The sequence below is a fragment of the Phodopus roborovskii genome, unplaced genomic scaffold (genome assembly GCF_943737965.1).
Source record: "Phodopus roborovskii unplaced genomic scaffold, PHOROB, whole genome shotgun sequence".
In the NCBI taxonomy this organism is placed as follows: domain Eukaryota; kingdom Metazoa; phylum Chordata; class Mammalia; order Rodentia; family Cricetidae; genus Phodopus; species Phodopus roborovskii.
In genome coordinates, this window is record NW_026126424.1 from 18,590,003 (window position 1) to 18,611,617 (window position 21,615).

At 36.5% G+C, this 21,615-nt stretch overlaps 1 pseudogene; it reads left to right on the top strand.

The window, feature by feature from the left end:
* Window positions 1-21,615, top strand: part of LOC127223007 (E3 ubiquitin-protein ligase Mdm2-like) — a 69,262-nt pseudogene that overhangs the window by 47,153 nt on the left and 494 nt on the right.

Sequence of the window (21,615 nt, forward strand, 5' to 3'; positions counted from 1 at the left end):
AGAAGATGAACCACTACAGGTAACACATTAATATTTTAGCAAGGAAGAGAGAGTCTCGTAAAGTAACCAAAAAAAAAAAAAAAAAAAAAAAAAAAAAAACTTTTCATGTATTATTTCACCTAACTACCATACTATTCCTGAATGAGAGATATAACTATTTTCACTTCTTGATGAGGCATGGAAACCTAAATAAATCATGAATTTTTCAAAATTATAGACTATGAAACATTTATTTATAAATGTATCTTATCTTCAGACTTCATATTGTTAGTAGTTTTGGTGAATAATTATAATGCAATAAATATGTAGCAATATAGACACAGGTATATTGACGAGGTCAAAAGTTTATGTATAATTTGATACAGTACTAAATGCTGGTCAAAGGCTAACTGTATCTATGCCATATAAAATTAATAAATACAACAGTACTTTTCCCAATTTTAGAAGAATTTATTTCACCACTAAATTTCCTGAACATCACAGGGATTTTCTCATTAGAAAGAAGAAAGATGGTCATATGAATGTATATCAAATATGAAACCATTTCTAAATTAATTATTCTAATCTAGTCTCCTTTGTAGATTCCTCATACTAATTCCAGTTTTTAAAGGATAACCGGCCTTTATAAAATTAAATGAATGTTTTTGTAGAAAAAGTTAACTATGTTTTAAATTTCATCCAGACTGCAGTTTTATCTCCTTTTTCTCCTTCTATTTTTTCCCTGTATTCCACTCCACCTCTATTTCTATTCAGAAAGTGGCAGGCCTCCCATGTGTATCCACAAAACATGACTTATTAAGTTCTGTAGGACTAAGCACCTCCCTTGTATTAAGGTTGTACAATGTGACCCAATATGAGGAACAGGTTCCCAAACAGCAGTCAAAGCATTAGAGACAGCCCATCCTCCTATTGTTAAGAATGCCACATGTGGAGAAGGCTGCACAACTCTCTCTCTCTCTCTCTCTCTCTCTCTCTCTCTCTCTCTCTCTCTCTCTCACACACACACACACACACACACACACACACACACACACACACACGGTAAGGTCAATCTATGGAGGCTCACCAGTTGTCAGTTCAGACTCTATGAACTTTTTTGAAGCCAGGTCAGTTGTTCCTGTGGTTTTTCTTGTGAGTTCTTGAACCCTCTTGCTCATACAATGCTTTCTCCCACTCTTCTGCAGGATTCCCTGTGCTCAGCCAAATATTGTCTGTGGGTATCTGTATCATTTTCTATCAGTAACTTAATGAATTCTTTCTAATGACAATTGGGCTCGGCACCAATCTATGAGAATAGCAGAATATTGTTAGGCATCATTACAATGACATTTTTTTCTTTTTCTCCAAATATATTTGTTTCTATCCTAGGTCTCTGGGCACCCCAGTCTCCAAGTCTTGGTACTACAGGTGGTGTACGGGTTCAGTTCAATTTAGTGACATGGCTCTCAGGTTGTAACAGTCATTGTTGGCCAATTTCCATGCCACCATTATCCCAGCACATTCCCTAGGCAGCATAGACTATAGATCAAAGGTTGTGTAGGTAGGTTGGTATCCCAATTACTCCACTGGAAATCTTGCCTGGACACAGGAGATGACCAGTTCAGACTAGATATTTCCTATTGCTAGGAGTCTTTGATGAAGTCATTCTTACAGATTCCTGGGAATTTGTCTTGCACCAGGTTTCTACTTGACTCCCAAATGTCTCCCCTTTCTGGTCATTTCTTTCAGTATTCTCCCTTTCCAACCTAACCATCCTCCAACGCAATACTTTTAGTTCCCCTCCCCACCCACCAAGGAGATCTATTTCTTCTTCCCAGGGAGATCCACCCCTTGGGGCCTCCTTGTTACCTAGCCTCTGTGGGTCTGCGGATTGTACTATGGTTATCCTTTATTTTGCTCTGTATACAAACACTGAAGTTTTTGACAAACTATTCTTTGCAGTTTGAAAATTTAAAAAAAAAACATTACATTTACTCATGTTTTCTGAAAGGTACTTTAATAAGACTTAATAATGTTTAATTTATATTTGTGCATGAGTTTATAATAATTTTATTATATAAGTAACTTATTCAAGTAATACTTAATTCCTCATATTTCTTGGTAGTTATTTCCTGAATGTTAGCTCTTAGATATATTTCAGATATATTTGAACTAAACCAAAGAAAATAATAATACTGATATTAATGGATTTGTGAGCCTAGATTTAAGAAAGACACACTTCTGTACCAAAATTCCTGAATTTATGGCTCAGAAATCATCAATAAATAATGAGAGGAAAGATAATGAGAGCCATAATACTAAAAGCCTACTGTGAAACATAGTCTCCCAGCAATGGCTGTACAAACAAAAGTGGAAGCATGGCAATATCAATATCAATAGACATACACAAACACATGCATGGAAGGGGAAAACTCTGTGGAGATCCCATGATATGTAAAAAATTAGAAGTAATTAGTGACTATTGGGAGAAAAAGAATTAGCCTTTCCCAATGTTGAGTCTCCTTGCTTACACAATGTAGGGTTCTCACTCCTGAAACAATATATATACACACACACATTTAAAAAAAAAGAAAGAAAAGAGACTCAGCAGGTTGCTTTTATATATTTGTTCATACATATATAATATAAGTATATAGAACAATAATAAGTAAAGATTATTAATTTGAGAGGGTAGATATGTGGTGGGTTAGAGAGATGAAAGGCTAGGGGAGTTGATGTAATTGTATTTCAATTAAAGTACATATAAAATAACTAAATAGTTTATTAAAGAAATTATAATCAACTTTATAATCAATATATGCATGTATGTAGGTACCATAATATATGTTCTCTGTGTCCTTGTATGTAACAAAACCGAAGTTAAAACCAAATATAAAGTGGGGCTTAATCCAGTTCACTATATTTGCATCTATTCTGAATTGGCGTCTGAAATTCCCTCCTTCCCTCTCTCTCTTAAGCATTGTACACTTCACTTGTTTTACTACTTCAATCCACATTTTTATCTGTAACACCCACATCTATAATACTCTTATACTCTGACTTGTATTTGCATAGTTTGTTCTCTGATGTGCCTTTGCATAAAAAGCACAAGTCTTCAAATCAAGAAGAAATTAAATTCAGAAATAACATCTGTGACTACACATTTAAACAGCTTTATTAAACATTTGAAAACATGCTTTATTTTAGCTAGAAAAATAAAACTGGAAAATTCATATGGTTTTACAAGAGTCTCTATATTACTTGAACCAAAGCAAGACCTTGATGTTATATAATAGACTGAGAAAACTAGATTAAACTATATAATCTAAACATATTTTTAAGAATGCTCTATGAAACCTATATTAGAAAGAATTGAGTTACATATAGTAGTCTTACTTTAAATTTAATAAAAAGTTTAAATAAGTTTCAATACAGCTTAAGCATCTAAGTCAATTTTCATTTTTTGAATATAATATCAGTTTATAAAATAATTCATAAATCTAGAATTAGCTAATCTATAATATGTAGTGGGATATTCACTTTGTCTCCTGTGGCACTGACCACACCCATTGGGGGGTGAAGCCAGGGGCAGATGTGAACTGTGAAACTAGGTCTAAGGAGGAGAGGGGGAATGATATCTTGCAAGCCGCATGGGGACAGGAGGACTTCTGGCATTCTTGGAAGCAGGAACCTATTGGTGTTTACCTGTCTATGTTGTGAGTTATTTCTCCCTGACTAAACATCTGTTTGGCCATCCTGACACGCTCCTCCTCAGATCTAGTTCCACAGGTCACTTCCGTCCCTGGCTCCACCCTGCAATGATTGTGATCAGTGCCACAGAAGGAGACAAAGTAAATATCCCACTACAATAATATTTAATAAATTATTTCACACATGAACACTATGCACATAAAATGGTTGACAAAACCAAAATTTATATATCTTTGAACTTATGTGATTACATATATTCAAGTGGATAGCTTACAGAATTCCATTTACATCCAGACATCATGGAAAATTGCAATATTATATGTTCAATTTATATAAACTAACTTGTTATAAAAGAACCTGGGATTTTTGTAATTTGAAAATCAGATTATAGAAGATAACTGGACTCAAAAATGTGGGTATATTTTATTCTTTCTGGTACATATTTGAGGGTTAAATTTGTACTAATACAGCTGAGAAAAAATCAAGCTCATAATAAAATACAATTCTGATACATTCCTTTTTATTCCAGGGAGCCAATATTCAGGGTTTATAGGGGTAACAGATCTGAAAGAATTAATGAATACTAAAGGAGACATGAAAATATTAGCTTAAATGTATTATCAAAGTAATTAAACAATGTTGTCTCACACTACAAGGGCCAAGAAACTTGTAGTTCTTCACCCTCTTCTCAAAGCTGGATGCTTCCACAGTCCAATTGGCTACTGGAAGACTGCACAATTCCTGAACAGCAACTGTTACTCAGTCAACTTTGGAATCATGAAGAACCTGATTTTAATATTAGAAAACTTATCAGAACTGGCAATAGTAGAGTAGTAGACGACTTTGACAATGTGAAAGCCACTGGAGCAAAAAGCAGAAAAGATTGATTCTTCATACTAAGACAATTGAGAAAAAACCCACAGAGAATCCTGATGTAGACAATGCTTCACTAAGTACTCTTCCCAAATTAATATAAGTTGACAAAAAAAAAAATCACTATTTCAGCCCGTAACAATTTTACCCACAATCATTCACTTAAAACCGTAGCTTTCTATGTCCTATCTTCGGAGTTCTACATTTGCCTCATGACATAAAATATAGTACAATATATCAGAGCACCAATACAAAATAAGTCCTCACTTTCAGTGCCTTTTTTGGGCATCTCTGCAGGAAATAAAGTCCTGTCACACAGCACCAGGCCTCGGTTACATACGATGACTTTTTAGCAATAATATCATGTGCACAGCTCCTACTAAATTGCCAAGTTCTTCTCTTAGCTAGAGATGTAGCCTGCAGTACTGCCACCCTTGGATTAAAGTTGAGTGCTGACCATAATAAAGAAGTTTTGTACATCCTAAGAGAGTACAGGTACTGATCTCTTTAAAAATCATGGTTATGCCTTCAGTCATTACATGACTGGCACGCAAAGAGTCTTATCCAAAATATCACATAATGATCATCTATTCCTGATTTTGAAAGAGTGTTTGATTTTTCTAAAATCCAATGAACATGGTCTGAATAGTCCACAATTCTGTTGGCATTCTTATCTTCTAATCTCACACTAAAATGGGCCAATTATCCCTGCTCTCAGAATTCAATGGATTTTCTAACACAGCATGAGAAATGCATCCATGTTTCTCCCACAAAATATTGCAAGGCATAAAAATTGCATATTCAGGTAACAACTCCTCTCTCTCTCTCTCTCTCTCTCTCTCTCTCTCTCTCTCTCTATATATATATATATATATATATATATATATATATATATATATCTTTCATTTTTGATACTGGAAAAATCCATAAATCCAAGGATATGTTCCATCCATTTGGAAGAACATGAGACAGCTGGTCATATCACATCTATAGTTAATATTAGAAATAAAAAGTTGCTTACATGCTTGCCAGATTGCATGCAAACTGCAAAATTTCTCCATTATTTTGCAGTTCAAGACTCCTGCCAATCACAGCAAAGTGGTTCTTCCCACATTAATTAATGTAGTTAATTCTCCACAGACATACCACCAGGCCAACACAATGTAAATAGGTCCCATTGGCTCTTTCTCTCAAGGTAATTTTGGACTTTGTCACATTGAAAATTAAAAAACAGTAACACTTGGGTTTCCTTGTTTGATTGCTTTGCTTAATTTTTCTGTTGTTATGTATAAAGGATTAGGATTATCAATGATCATATATAGCCAACAGAAAATGAGTATCAATATGGTGATGTATTACTTATGATTTATTAAATCTTTCCTGAGGATTCACAAAGAAAATTCAGCAATAAGCCATAGAAGGTAGGCACACACCTTTAAGACCAGCAGCCAGAAACTAGGAGGTGGTGGAATAAACTAGGACTCAGGATTAAGAAGTAGTTGGATTTCTGAGAGTGCAAAACCACCCATACCTACATAAGATTGATGAAGTCCTAAAGAGAAACTGCTCACACAAAGATGATCTCAGCACCTGGGATCACATACCTTTAATCCCAGCATTAGAAAGGAGAGGAAAGCACGTGGGGCTAGAAAGATTGAGGCAGGGCAGGAATAGATGAAAGAGAAAAAAAGAGAGAGAAAGATATCATAATTGACAGAGCCATTATAACATAAAGAGAAAATTGACTCTAGAGAAATGTTCAGAGACCTACAAGACAGACCCCAAATAACAATTTGAGCAACAGAGGAAAGGCTATCATAAATGTCCTTCCCAGATAATGAGATTGATGCCTAACTTATCCACTATCACAGATCCTTCATCTAGTAGCTGATGGAAACAGAAGCAGATGCACACAGCTAAACACTGAGCCAAACTGGAATCCAGCTGCAGAGAGGGAGGACAAGACCAGGTTACAGAAAGTCACCGAGACAGCTGACCTGAACAAGGAGGAGCCAATGGGCCCCCAAACTGATAGCTGACAATCCAGCTTGGGACTGACTCAGACCCCCTGAACATGGGTCTCAGTTAGAAGGCCTAGGCAGTCTAAGGGACCTCTGATATTGGAACCAGGATGTATCCCTGGTGCACAAAAGGACTTTGGGGGTACATTTCCCATGGAGGGATACCCCGTTAACCTAGAGGCAGGAGAGTGGGCTTAGTCCCTTACTCCAAATGAATTGACTGATTTTGTTGACCCCTCCTGGAAGGCATCACCCTACATGTGGAGTGGGGGTAGAGTGGGGTGGGGTGGGAGGGTGGTCTGGGGGCATGGTAGAGAGGGAGAGGGGAAGGGAAGGAGGGAGGGGGAACTAGGGTCAATATGTAAAATAAAAAAAATAAGTAATGAAGAAAAAAAAAGACAAGGAGGACAGAGGAAAACAAATAAGGAAGGCTTGTAACTACCAAAAAAAAAAAAAATAGTATCTAACATTCATCCTCTAACCACTTTGAGGATAGGAATAGTCATGCTCTGAACCACATTGAGTGTAGGAGAGATTCATTGTCAAGCTACGTTGAGTACAGGAAGACATTCAGTCTCAGGAATCTACAGCCACTCTGAGTAGAGGCATCAGGATCAGCACATTCAGCCTGGGGTAGTAATAAGAACTAGTGGCCTGATAATTTTCTAATCTTAGGCTTGAAGTTTGAACACCAATATCTCTCTGTGGGTCTGTAGGTCATTTAATATTTTTTTTGTGTGTGTTACAGATAATAGAAACAGTGAGAGAGGGAGAAGGTGTGTTTCTCAATGGCATATTTCTTATTTAGTGATCTATCCTAACTGTCTATGTTTTCTCCATTAGGATATCCTTTCTTACAAGTAGGTACATAGATTCAACAAATTGATATTAGATCTTGAATAAGTCCATCTAAAATCTATTTCCATGGCCCTAAGTAATGAGCAACTACACAAATTAAAGTGTTATATTACTAAAGCACAGGGAAACAATGGGATTGCCAACATTAGGATACGTTATTTCTTAGGAAATTAAACTATAAATCTCCCAGAAATTTCCGTCTTTGGAAAATACAGTATATATATATATATATATATATGTATATATATATATATATATAATTTATTATTGTTGGATACTAGATGCCTAGAGATGCCTATAGAACAAGAGATTTCAACACATCTGGCAATACCTGCGGATGCAATGAATGTGTTGCAATAACTATTATCCCCAGCTACTTAGAACTGGACATGATATGATCAGCCATGATCCATCCTGCTTAGAGAATTGTTTCAAACTAAGTTTCCAACATGGGAAATAAAGAAGTTAATATTGTTGGTAGAATTAATATATAGACACCAAAAAGATTTTAAAAAGTGAAATGAAAAAATAAAAAAGTAAGCATTTGTAGAAGGTTAGAATAGGCATTTATACTTTAGAAAAAAAATTTTATCAGGCTTTTAGGAAGAAATTTATGCTTGGTTCTGCATGCTCATCAGCATGCATGATTATAAGTCTTGTTATTAACTCTCTGGCCCTGAATTCAATTTGCAAATCCTCTTCTCCTAGATAAGTCACTGGACATTAACTGGTTTAAAAAATATGTATCTTCTTTTGTTTCTAATTCTTTAAATGTGTATGTATGCATATGGGGAGGGGAACATATGCATCGCCCTGTATCCCTACCACAATATTCATGTGGAGTTCTGAGGACAACTTTCAGTAGTTACTTATATCCCATGCACTGTGTGTGGCCCAGAGAACAAACTCAGATATTCATGATTGGCTGTAAATGTATTTACCATCTTTCCAACCTTATATACATTTTCAAATGAACATAAAATCACACATTCATTGCTTTATCTCTAGCTATTGATAGACATTTTCTCCATTTAGCTTCAGGCCTTCAAGTCAGTGTTTTTCTTTTTCTTTTTTTCTTTTTTTAGATTTTTTTATTTAATTTTATATAACAAAGTCCAATTAAATGAAAACCAACATTTATACACAATATTTGGGAATTTGGGCGTCGTTCTTTCCAAACTACTTCCTGCTGGTAAGGGGCGCTGTCTTGGGGGATTCGAAGAAGATTCAGATATCCTAGCTGTAGTCTGTAGGGCTGTTTTGTCCAGCTGTTTTGAATGTAGGGTCAGCTTGTACTCTGTTTCAGGCGGTCTGGTGTGATCAAACCACATTAGTCTGGAAGGAATCCACATCTTTTCATTTTCTGTGGAAACAAAAATAGAAATCCTTTTCCCCAGTAACTTGTCCTTCAACTTAAATTTTGGAGTCAAAGCATTTTTTTTTTTTAATTTGATGTATTATTTTACATGTCGATCCCAGTTCCCCCTCCCTCCATCCCTCCCCCCCAGCCTTCCCTCCCTTCTTCCCTCCCTTTTACCCCCTCTGCCCTCTCACATGTACTCTAAACACCCTCCCCTCCCATCCCCCAACTCCAATTCCATATGTAGGGGAATGCCATCCAGTTGGGGTCATGTAGATCTGACAGGTCCTGTGAAGTAGGGACTAGGGCTTCTCTCCTGTCTCTAGATTAAGGCAGTTATCCCTCCATGGGGGATATGTTCGCAAAGTTCTTTTGTGCACCAGGGATACATCCTGGCTCCACTGTCTGAGGTCTCTTAGACTGCTCAGTCCTTCTGGCTGAGACTCATAATCAGGGGGGCCTGAGTCAGTCCCATGCTGGCTTCCCAGCTATCAGTCTAGTGGCCGTTAGCTCCTCCTTGTTCAGGTAAGCTGTCTCTATGTGCTTCTGCCACATGTTCTTGTCCTCTCCATCTGCTTCTGGGTTCTAGTTCAACTCAGTGTTTTTCTATGACTCAACAATGAGTCATTTTCTATTTTGCCTTAAAGCTACAGTCCACAGTTACCAAATCATAGTGAGCTTAGAAATTTTCCCTCTTTTCAGTTAATGTTGCCAAACCTTATAGATTGTAATAGATATTTAAGTAATTTAACATTTTCTACATTTTATTATAATGTCTATTGTAACGAGTATGGATTTTCCAACCGCCGCCTGGTCTTGTCCTGCCGCTGCGCCAGCCCCAAATAATACACAGAGACTCTGTATTTGATACAATGCTGTTGGCCCGGTTACTTGTTTCTTATCGGCTAGCTCCATCTTAATTATTAACCCATTTCTACTGATCTATGTATTTCCACGTGGTCTTCTTACCCGGAGCCGGCTTCCGCATACTGCTCTCTCCAGACTCTCCATCTTGACTCCTCCTTACTACTTCCTATTTCTTCCTTGTCTCCTAGTCCCTCCTATCTTCCTTTCCTATTGGCCAACAGTGCTTTATTATTAACCAGTATGAGAAACATATATACATAATGGCATCTCCCATCAGTCTATAATTCTTTATTATAAATTCCATCATTCACAATATCCAGTATTTACAAAAAACGAACAAACAAAAAGCAGTGATACAGGGAATGATACACATTAAAATAAATTTATGTAAAAATCTCACTTTTATCTTTTTGTGAGTTTTAAAATGTTGCTTAATAAGCAGCCTCTAAAGTAGCCTTTAGAGCCTGGGATTCATGTGTTTTCTCTCTATTGCAACCCTCAGGTTGGATACAGAAACTTCTAAGAAATATAGAACCAATGGATGACACTTCTGAGAACAGGTTTCAGTTGACAGAAACTATTTTTCTCTTCTGTGACTTTTTCATTTTTGCCCAAAGAAGACAATATGTTTGAACTACTTTAGAGAAGGTCATGCAGTGGCTTTAAAGGACTTGAGGATCACCTGTTGCACATATATCTTGAGAGTATATTTTTATCTGTTGTTGAACTTAAGATTACTGAACTGCTGTGGAATATTTTTTTAATTATGCAAAAATGTGCTCCATCTGTTTAACTATGTAAAGATGTGTTGCATTTGTTTATTCTGTGGAATATTTGTTTTGTTGTGTAGCTATGTTACATTTTTAATTATGTAAAGGTATGTTGTTGTTTTACTTTTCCTGCCCAAAGCACCTAATGGGTCTAACTAAATTTAAATAGCCATTAATGAGTGAGGGTGTATAGGAGAGAATTCCAAGCAAGTAGAGTAAGTAGGTGGAGGAGTTTAAGCTTGGGGAGACAAGAAGGAAAAAAGAAAAGGAATGCCAGAAAGATTTCAGGGGCTGGCTAGCTAGCTAGACATGGAGGAAAAAGGAAAGTAGGATATACAGAATGAATGAAAGGATAAAATGCCTAAAAGCAGAATATGGAGGAATAGAAAAACATTTTCTAAATTCCATTTTAACATTAAGATACCCCCTAATGCATCTAGGCTGGTTTAATTCAGCAATTCCTTTGGGATTTATAGTCTCTTGTGGGATTATAGTCTATCAGCAGATGTCATTCCCTCCTCAGAATGGAAAAATTTCTGTCACATTACTTCATACAGGATCTAGACTTCATGTGCATTTCCCATCTTTATGTGGCTTATTCTTTTTACATCACTTTATGCTTTCTTTAAAGAGTTTACTTAATTATTTTAAACTATGTATTTATTCCTATGATTGTGCATACCTATTTTGTTTTATTTATTAAGTACTTATGCACATTTTTTTAGGTCTGGATCTGTTTTACGGATTTGTTTTACTATGTATGCACCTGTAGTATTCTTTGACTACATGATCCAAACCTTAAACTCTTAATTGGCAGCTGAGCCCTCTGCCATGTGGCTTTTGCAGTTGGCTCCACCCAATCCTCTTGTCTGTGAGAGCTGATCATTAGGCATCCAGGCCTGACTGAGAGCTGCATTTAACATCTTCAGCTCTAGGAAGTTGGTGCCTACACTGTGGCAGGCTTTTTTTACTTAGCTTGCAGTTTCTTTTTAGTTTGTCAGCTGCTCAAGTGCTCTGTTGCATAGCAGTACACATTAAAGGAGCTGTATCTAATATTTTCAGGCCCATGTTAAAATTCTGGTCGCACTTTGGGTGACATTTGTAGTTGAAAATATTCTTTGGGCCAGCAACCAGTTCCAAACACAGAAATGAAATTTTAGAAAAAAATTAATGCTGTTTTGTACCACATTTTAAAAATGCATACTGCTTATTATTCCTTTCTTGAATTAAAAAGTCATATATAGTTCTATCACTCAGTTATGCTAGTACTTATAAACATAACTTAATTTTTTTGTGTAAATCTGAAACCATTTTGGGTAACTCAAACACCATTTTATGTGAACTGGAAAAATACAATACCTGAACTATCCACTAGGCACCTCTGATTAGTTGCCCCTGGGCAGGCCACCTAGCAGCTGAAATAACATAGCATAGGAAAGGCCATGCTACACTAATGTACTGTCTGCCAAGCATCCCTAATATGCTGGTAAATCATCCCAAGCTGTGAACTCTAATAGTATGAGGTTATCGTCCAGTGAAAGAATGAAAATGTTGGAACGTTGGGGGTAGTCTCAAGTAGCACAAATACACAGCCATGCTCACCATGGCTTCTTGGCCTTTGTACTACTGTTGTCTATTGGCAACAGGATTTGAGGCTCTGTTTGCACCCCTGGCTTCAGTGTCCATTGAATTTCTGGCACTGTTGATAGGATGGAACAGAACTGACCATCAATGTAGCTTCTAGCTGCATTCAAGGACCTTTTGGACTCCATGAGTGGCATACTCCCAGCCTGTGATAGCTGAAGGGCCTCACAGCAGACAAGTTGGCAAGCTTCTGAAGTGTCACCAGTGGAGATTCTCCAGTAGACCTCTGCAATACCATTTCTGGCCAACCAACTGTTCCCACAATGATTGAGGGAAATGTCTGTTTAACTTTTATATTAGCATGTTATTATAAGGAATGCTTTTGTGAATAAGCTAAGGCTATTAGAAAGGCAAATCTTTTGTGAACTTCTCAATTGCTGAATATGTCTCCCACTTCAAAGTTTGCAAGTTTTCCTTTCCTCCAGTGAAGCAGATAAACTTGTGTCTCAGTCTTTCCACAGAGGCAGTGCTGTTTACACAACCTATCACATAAAATTCCTATCCCTGTTCACCTCTAATGTAACATTTTTCTACCATCTGCACTGTCTTTTTATCTCTCTTTATGCCTCTTTAATTTTCTTCAAGCTGTATGTTACCAATTGTTTTGAAGTCCTTATTCATTTACTTTAACACTAGGTTATTGAGTACCTGTACACAACAACCCTCCCTCTTGCCCTTTCTTTGTTTCTCACTTTCTCCTTTCATCATGGGCACTCAATAATTAATTATCAGGTGAACAAAGGCTATAAAAAGATTCTTTCTGCAAAATCTCTTTGAAAGAATGGAAGAACATAAATGCAAAGCCCCTAGACACTTAAACACACTGATTTGTGTTCCCTGAGATCTTTTTGCTTATCTAAGAGCTCACCTCATTTATCTTTGTTCATTTGCAAAGACTGAGCTCTGGGTTTCCTTTAGCTTCAGGCTTCTTTTTCCACACACACTGCAGATTCATTCATACCCTTTGGATAATCCTTCTCAATCTCTTTTGTAGACTCATCTTCAACTACATGAAGTGAGAATATATTTCTTGTAGGCTTTGTATTCTCCTCAATTGCTTAGTAGACAATAATGACCTTGCAAACAAGATCCCTAGACCAGAGCTTTGCTCTGACTCCAGACTTTGGTATCTGAGTACTGACTAAATCAATCTGAGCATCTCAAATTAGGTACAAATATAATAATAATAATAATAATAATAATAATAATAATAATAATAAGCTATTATTATTATTATAATTTTTCCAAACAATCTCTGATTCTCCCATGCTCATTGAACCTAAACAGAATACCCAAGTGACAAAATTAGAAGCCAAAGATTTTGTTGTTTCAATGATATCTCTACACATTTACCAAATCTGTCTTCCATTCTGTCCAATGTGGTCTGAATGCCTTCCTGAACAACCAACCCTCAACTAGACCTCTTATAGTCTTTCTTCCTCTTCAGGCTCATTTACTCAAATTTTTCTGCTATACTAAAGGCACATATTTGACATGACCTACAACAGCTAATCAGGACTCTAATGTCAGACTACCTCCACAGTAACTATCAAGTATAGAATATTTTCCAATATCTTGAATATTTATATGTGAATTAGTCTCATAAAAAAAATTTAACTTTGTTTTTCTTATATCATCTTTCAAAGCTAGTCACTTCTTTAAGTTTTTCGGACCTCTAAAGTCTTATTCAAGTCATCTCTTAAATTCTTTAAGTTCTTTACATTAATTCTAGTTCATAGTTATGTAGAGCTTTAAGCAATTTAATTTCTGCTTCATGGGTTTGACTGTATACCTCAAGAAAACATCGTCAGTCTCCAGGATGTTCCATATTGACTGTACAAATGAATGGCTCTTACCCGGAAAAGATAATAGATTTGATACCATTTCTCCAGTTGTAGATTCTTTTTGAACTTTTAAGGTTAACTACTAAGTTAATTAAACCTTTCTTTGTCCTCTGTCAATATATTAATGTGGGCAATGCCCTGCCTCTTTAAACACTGCTGAATTCTCTCAGGCATAATTTATTCCTGCTCTGCAAGCTGAAATGCAGATTCTATGACCTTCTTTTTCCCCTAGTGACTTGGACAGTTATTTAGTCACTTATGGTTATTTAAGTGCCATATTATATCATTCTCTATATTTGTCCCATAGGACATTGAAAGAGATATCTTAGGGTCACACAGCTAACAGAATGATGATAAAATTCACAAAATTGTGGGAAATGTAAATGGACAGAACATTGCAAAAATCTCTTTTTATGTATTCCAATTACAAAATCTTTTCTAGTGCAAAATAAAACAATGTTTAAATCCAGGTGGTTGACACATTGAAAGTAAATTATTATGTTAGTAAAATAAAGCAAATTATTATAAAATGTCAGGAAAGTATGCATTAACTCTAATATTGCATTTAATATCTTACTGTGTCATTATATATCATCAAATAAATTAGTTATAGAATATGAAAGTAATTCATAGCAATGAAATAATATAATGCAATCTAATAAAATGGGCCCATAAATTTTGACTCTTTAAATATACACTTGGTTTGAGCCACTTTAACACTAAAAACAAATGAACTGTATAATATGTGCAGGAAACACAAACAAGCTTGTTTATATTATTGTATATTATTGCTACAGGATATAATGACCTATCAACATAATGTGCTAATACAAAACGTACACTAAAGACTCTCTTATGTATTTATCAGTTGCATAAGGAGTCATTGCTAACAGAGGGAAAGAGCTTAGAAAACTTATTTGTAAAAATAGACTCAGTCTATAATAGCATTGAAGTAAACTGCCCAGATCTCTAAGGGGTCTTTCTGATCATGTGGCAGAACACTATGATGTTCCATGTGGGGAAGGAGTGTTTGTATGGTCACAGAGGTCACAGAGACTCTGGTTAGAGGTCTCTGTTGCTGTAGAGAGGACAGCTTTGGCATGTGATGCAGTTTATAAATTATCCATTACCTTACAACTGTGGTGATAAACCAGTACAGCAAAGGTGAAAAAGATGACCTGAAAATGACAGGAAGCCACATAAAGGAAACTACTCTCTACTCAGTTCTTTCCTTGTGAAATGCTGACATTGAGTTGATGAGTTGAAACTCTTGGGGGCCTTAAGACAAGACAAATGAGTTGTGTGGAAGCAAATGATGTAAATATCTAGGAGTTGGGTTATAACTACAGTTGAAAGTCTCCTAGGTGGCCCCTAATTAGGCTTCTTCCCTTTAATCATACTTCACACACTGGGTTTGGGGGCAACCCATAACTTTCTTCTAACCAATGGAAGACAGTCAACATAATGAAATAGTACTATGTGATATCATATGGATGTGGTTTCTTGCTTGTTTTCTATCTCTCTTTGCTCTGGTTTAATCTATCCTAGGAAGAAGTTTACATGTAGAGGAAATGAAGGAGATCTCCATTTTAAAGCCAGTAAAATTAAGAAGCTATGTTTTCCAACTGAACAAAACTTAAATTCTACCCTCCATTGTATATAGATTGAAATAGGTCTACAGTAGATCACACACATGAGGAAATGTACCAGGATAACTTATGTTGCAATTTCCTAGTAGGACCTTAGTGACAATGCTCATGGTGGTCAGTGTTTCGTAGTCTTGTGAAACCTAAAGCAAAGGTTCTGCTATAGTAGACTGTACCTTGATTCCTAATCCACAGAAAAAAAATAAAATTGTATGCTATTCTTCATCACCATGCTAATATAATGTTGATACATAGGAATTCATAATGACTGCAGTGGGGATTCATTTTGGAACATTGGCAGTATTCCTTAAATGTTACACTTAAACCAAGCTTTAAATGAATATTAAAATTTTAAAAGTGACAATCTGTATTTTATGAGGTTTAAAATCTTAATAAAGGAGTAGGACTTTCTTTATTAATCAAGAAAAAAATGATTGTTATGTAAGGATACTCTTTTTCTTTGTGTCTTTTCTCTCTTTTTTAAATTTGTAATTTGATCAGAACACAAATTGCTCAAAATATGATGGTATATTCATTGTACTTTGGGTAATAAAGACTGAATTTCCTATAATATGAAGCTGTGAGTTTGGGATGTGAAAACAAGATTGTACAGCATCACATTTCTATACGAAATGGTGATGTCAACTTAGTCTTACTTGAGCATAGACACTGTTCACTGCCTACAACATATGTGTTGTTAGTGATTTTTAGATTAGTAACCTTTTGTTTTTTTAAACTTCATCCCAAGAAGTATATGTTTATGGCCAAAGAAATGACTTCCTGCATTTTTCTTAACTTTCTTTTTATGCAGTCTTTGTGTCTTTCACATCATACATTTGTAATACCCTCCCCCCCATAGAATAAAATGTAAGAGGAAAAAAGAAAAAGAAAAAGAAAAAAAAGACTCATCATGGAAGCTGTAGTGTGACACAGTGAGACAGTGAGTTACACAGTAAGCCCTTTTATCCACATATCTTTGTTCACACATGTTCAATGCATCTAACTAGTCATTGATCTGGCTCAAGGCCTCTGGTTTTTGCTACCCTATCGATACTGGGCCCTCACTGGGACTCTGCTTGGATATCCTGATGTTGCTCCATGTTATAGTGATCCTGAAACCTTGGTTATGCAGGACCTGCCCATTTTTGTGCTTCTGTCAATCGTAGATAAGGTGGATCTTGGGAGATTCTGGACCAGGGCAGGGTTCATCAGCCTCCAAGCTCATCCCAGTCATCAACACTAGGATGAGCTCTCTAACACTATGCTGGATAGTTCACCCCTTGTAGCAATGAGCAAGTGGCAGAGCTGGTTCTCCTAATTCCATGACATAGGACTCAGCTCTCTCACAACTGGACAAGCAGCTTCAATTCTATTCGGTTGCACAGGAGAGGTACATGGGCAACTCTGCTGTGTGGGACAACTGGTGAGGGAAAGAGAAAGCTCCATACTCCAATAATCTCATTACCCTAAAGCCATCTCCCACCAACCATAGGTGGTGAGAGGGAAAGGAATGCATCTCTCCCCTACCCCAAAATATCATAGAGCAGATGAGGTTCAAAGCTGTATCTGCCAAATTCATGTTCTTGGAGCCAGTTCACCATAACACAGTTAACAGGGTCAGCTCTCCTGTGCTGCCAAGGATAGGTACAGGGCCCACTTTCCTGAATCCTGCAGCTGGTATACGTGAAAGTCAGCTCCCTAGCCCAGCACAAGATGAGGGTATATTTCGCTCACCATCACCATTACATGGCAGAGGAGAGGGGTGTGGGCAGTTAGTCCACTCTCTTACTCTCAGGGCCAGCTCATCTGTGCCCCTGTAAACAGTCAACTCTGCTGTGCAATCCAGATGAGGTGTCAGGCCCACTTTCCCAAGTGTTGCTGCTGTTAAAAGGAGGGTGAGTTCTCTAAATAGCTGGAGGCGATAGGGGTGAAGGGAGAGGGTATCTTCCCTCAAACTTGCCATCACATGGCAGGCAAGAGGAGTGTGACCTGCCCTTCCATTCTCATACCTTTATGGCCAGATCATTCATGCTCATGCCCCTGCAAAACAGAGTCAGCTCTACTGCGCTTCCCAGGTGAGGTGTAGAACCCTCTCTCCTAGGTGTTTCCGATGGTGAGGAGTATGACCAGTTTTCCTTATTACAATAGTCAGGGGTAGAGGCAATTCTTCACAACTCTGTCCTCTCAGTCTTTGGTGGCATCAGGAGGCATAGACATTAACAGAGACATCCCCAATGTCAAAGCCATGAAATCAGACATGGGCTCCAGTAGCTGCCCAGGCCCAGACATCACCGTGGCCCTGAGTGGCAATTAAGACACACACCTCAGCCCGCTCCATTTTTCTTTTGCCTCTTTTAATATGTCTCTGCCCACAGGATATGAATCAACCTGTCTGTATGTTTATCTGTCTGTCTGTCTGTCTGTCTGTCTGTCTGTCTGTCTGTCTGTGTCTTTCTCTTTCTCTCTCTGCTCTCTCTCCCTCATAACACACCAAACATTTGCTCGCCATAGTAGTGTCAAAGTGCCTGGTCCATCAGATGCTAGGCAGGCCCATTTTCTGCTCAGATCTCATTGTGGACAGCCCCAGGAATGCATGTGGGTCTTCCTGTATTGCTCCGTCTGCCATGGGGCTCGATAGGACCATGCTTCCTCATAATAATGTCCAACCACCCAGTGCCAGAGTGAACTCCTGGCTGGTGAGGAGGTGTAGCTAGAGTCCTCTCGTGGGCTGATGCTAGAAAGCCCCCACAGCATTGGTTGAATTCTGCCCATCACAATCACAGTTTTAGGAAGATGGAATGTTTATATATTTAATTATGTAAGTGTGTGTGTGTGTGTGTGTGTGTGTGTGTGTGTGTGTGTGTATGGTTGGCTATTCCTCTGGGTAAATATGCAGATGTTGATATGTGTTTGAGGAATTCAGACTCTAACTTATTCTTTTGAGACAGGGTTTCCCTCTAAATGTAAAGATCCCTGTTTTGATTGTTTGTTTGTTTGTTTGTTTGTTTTCAGCCTGGATGAAAGCCAGCCAACAAGCCTTAGTGATCTTGTTTCTATATCCCATTTCCTGACCTTCAGCCTACTGATGGATAACCTAACTCGGATTCAGGTTTTTCTTCCAAGCACTGTATTAGTACTTATCAATCCATTCTTTCATTCTTATACATTGCTGGGTAAGGCCATACAGATGTAAGATAGAGATAGTATTTCAGTGATGTGTAACCCTTTGTGGCAGAGCAGCTGCTCTGTTCAATCCTTACCAGAGAGAAATATAACCTTAACTTTTTTGTTATTAATTAACAAACTACTTTTGTAAAAGACAACAAAAAATGTAGTGTATACCTCTCATAATTCTGAAAATGATATAAAAATCCAAGATACACAAAAGCTAGAATGAAGCTTTATGGATTATAGAAAAAAATGCTTTCATTTTTGTACCATCAACACAGAAGGATACATACCCACACACACACACACATATGTATATGTGTTTATGTCTACATTGGTAAGTTGAAGAGACAAGACTGCATAACTAATTGTGAGTATATTTATTTACATCAAACAAGCTAAGGAATTTACTGTGAAGAAACTTTCAATGCTTAGTATTTTCAACATCTTTTGAAAAAATTCCCACATAACAAAGCTAATCATATGGTAAAGATAAAACTCATGATGTCTCTGAAAGTCTCAAAATTCTACTTGAGACCAAGTGAACACTTTAACCCTTTTCTCTTCTAAGACATTTTCTTATGCAACAGTTCTTTTGACTCAGGATGCCAGTTTTTAACTACAGTAAAATTTTCACTATACTTTTCTTTAATACTCAATTTTTGAATGATCCTAGCCCTTCCCCATCATAGAAAAGCAGGATAAAAAAATATTTAGCCAGAATAGTAAGTACTTCAAATATAACAAAAAAAAAATTTGGGAAGTAATGTTTCAGTATCAACAAGCTCTTGAAGGGAGATTTAAAGGCTTATAATTGTAAACAACGAGGACTGTGTACACAAATGCATGCTTTCAAACTCCTTGTACATTATCAAGTTTAGGTATGCTATGTGAAAATAATTGGGCTGTGTCATGTTTATGGCAATTTGACACAATCTAGAGTCATGTGGAAGGAGAGAATCTCAATTTTGAAAATTACTCCATAATGTAGTTAAGTCAGTGGGATATTTTCTTAATCAGTTTCTGATATGGAACAGCTAAGCTCTTTGTCAAAGGGGCCAGCTTTGGGCTAGTGGTTCTGGGTGCTTTAAGTATGTAGACTGACATGAAGTTTGCAAATTGTCCTGTTTCTATGTCCCTGTCCTATTGTGAGTGCCTATACCGACTGCCTCAGATGGTAAGCTGTGAAATAGGAGTGTAAACAAAATAAACCCTCTTCTCATGAAGTTGCTTTGGACCACAGTGTTTCATCATAGCAAGTGAAGGCCTAATTAAGATAATAATATAAAGGACTACTAAGCATAGGAACACTAAGAAAAAGTAGATAAAATAAGATCCTGATTCTCTAGAACATGGATCAATGAAAAGACAAGCTAATATAAGACCTAATACAGAGAGAACAGACATTCAATTGCCAAATGAAGGTTTGCTCACTAGTTATCAGTCTAGCCTGCAATAGTCAATCACTAATGTTAAGTGTGAGAAAATGATCATGGAGCTAATGATGAATCAGCTGGTAGAAAATTATGGCAGTCATAGTAAAAGAAAGTATTTTATCTAAAATGTGAAGATGATCAGCCAAAAAATTCTCATTAAGTATCATTATTTCATTAAAGGATGTCATTTTCTTGATATTTCACTCTACCAATATTGAATTATCAATTATTTAGTAATTTCCATTTATTATACTTTATCACATAAAATGTGATGTAGGATTGTGTTATCCCCATGTTCATGAATATAGAGCAGACAATTATTCTAATGACTAATGATATCACAGAATTAGGTATTGAAACAATAAATAACCCATAATGATAAAACAAACTTATATTTTAAAATAATTATGCACATACCATAATAATACAATATCTTTTACTAATCCTTGACTCTTCCTTTTCCTTAAAATAATAGCTCATCATCCGATCATTTTAGGCACGTGCCCTCTTTTTGTCTTACCTTTTGCAGGTTATTGGAAACACATTCATTCATTTTATATCATCAGTGAGGTCACTGACCCTCTCCACATATGGCCAATTTGGCAGTATAGAAACATTACAAAGGTCAAAAGGTAAACCACAAACCAGTGAAGCACAGGAGAAAACTGTGGTTCTGAGCCATGTGCTACACAACACATTTGTAGATATCCAAAAGCCTTGCAGATCCTTAAAAAAAAAAAAAAAAAAAAAGAGAGAGGAAAAAGTAGAATTAAAAAAATGAATCACAATAGTCAAAGAGAAGCATTATTTTCAAGGTATCAATGACATGCCAAATCTGTGATATTTTATACAATCTGTGATCATATTAAATAATCAAAGTTAGTTTCCTAATTTCCTAGGGGAAAAAAACCTAAGTTTTATATATATATATATATATATATATATATATATATATATATATATTGTATGTATGTATGTATATGGGGGTGTGTGTGAGGGGTGTGCGTGTTTATTCTATTACTGTAAAATAACCATCACCTACTTATCCATTTGTATTATTATTACAAGTATAGCAGCAGTAACATATTAATTTAGCCCAGATTGTGGTGAATATTAATTGATACAATGCAATCTTCAAGGCCTATATGAATAAGAATCATTTTGTTATTAGGAACCCACTGATTTCTCCATTGGATAAGAATCAAGTTATTTTAGAGATGCAACAGTTTATGACATTTATTTATATAGATAAAAATAAGATTCCAAAAGATCTAGTGAAGTTGTATTAGGTAGAGAATAATGATAATCTGAATCTTAGTTCAGTAGTACTGTTTTACTGTTAATTTCTAGTTAATACTAGAAAAGGTTATCCTTGTGTGTCCTAGGCTAGAGTATCTAAAATATCAACATCTTACATTAAATAGCATTCGTTACCAAA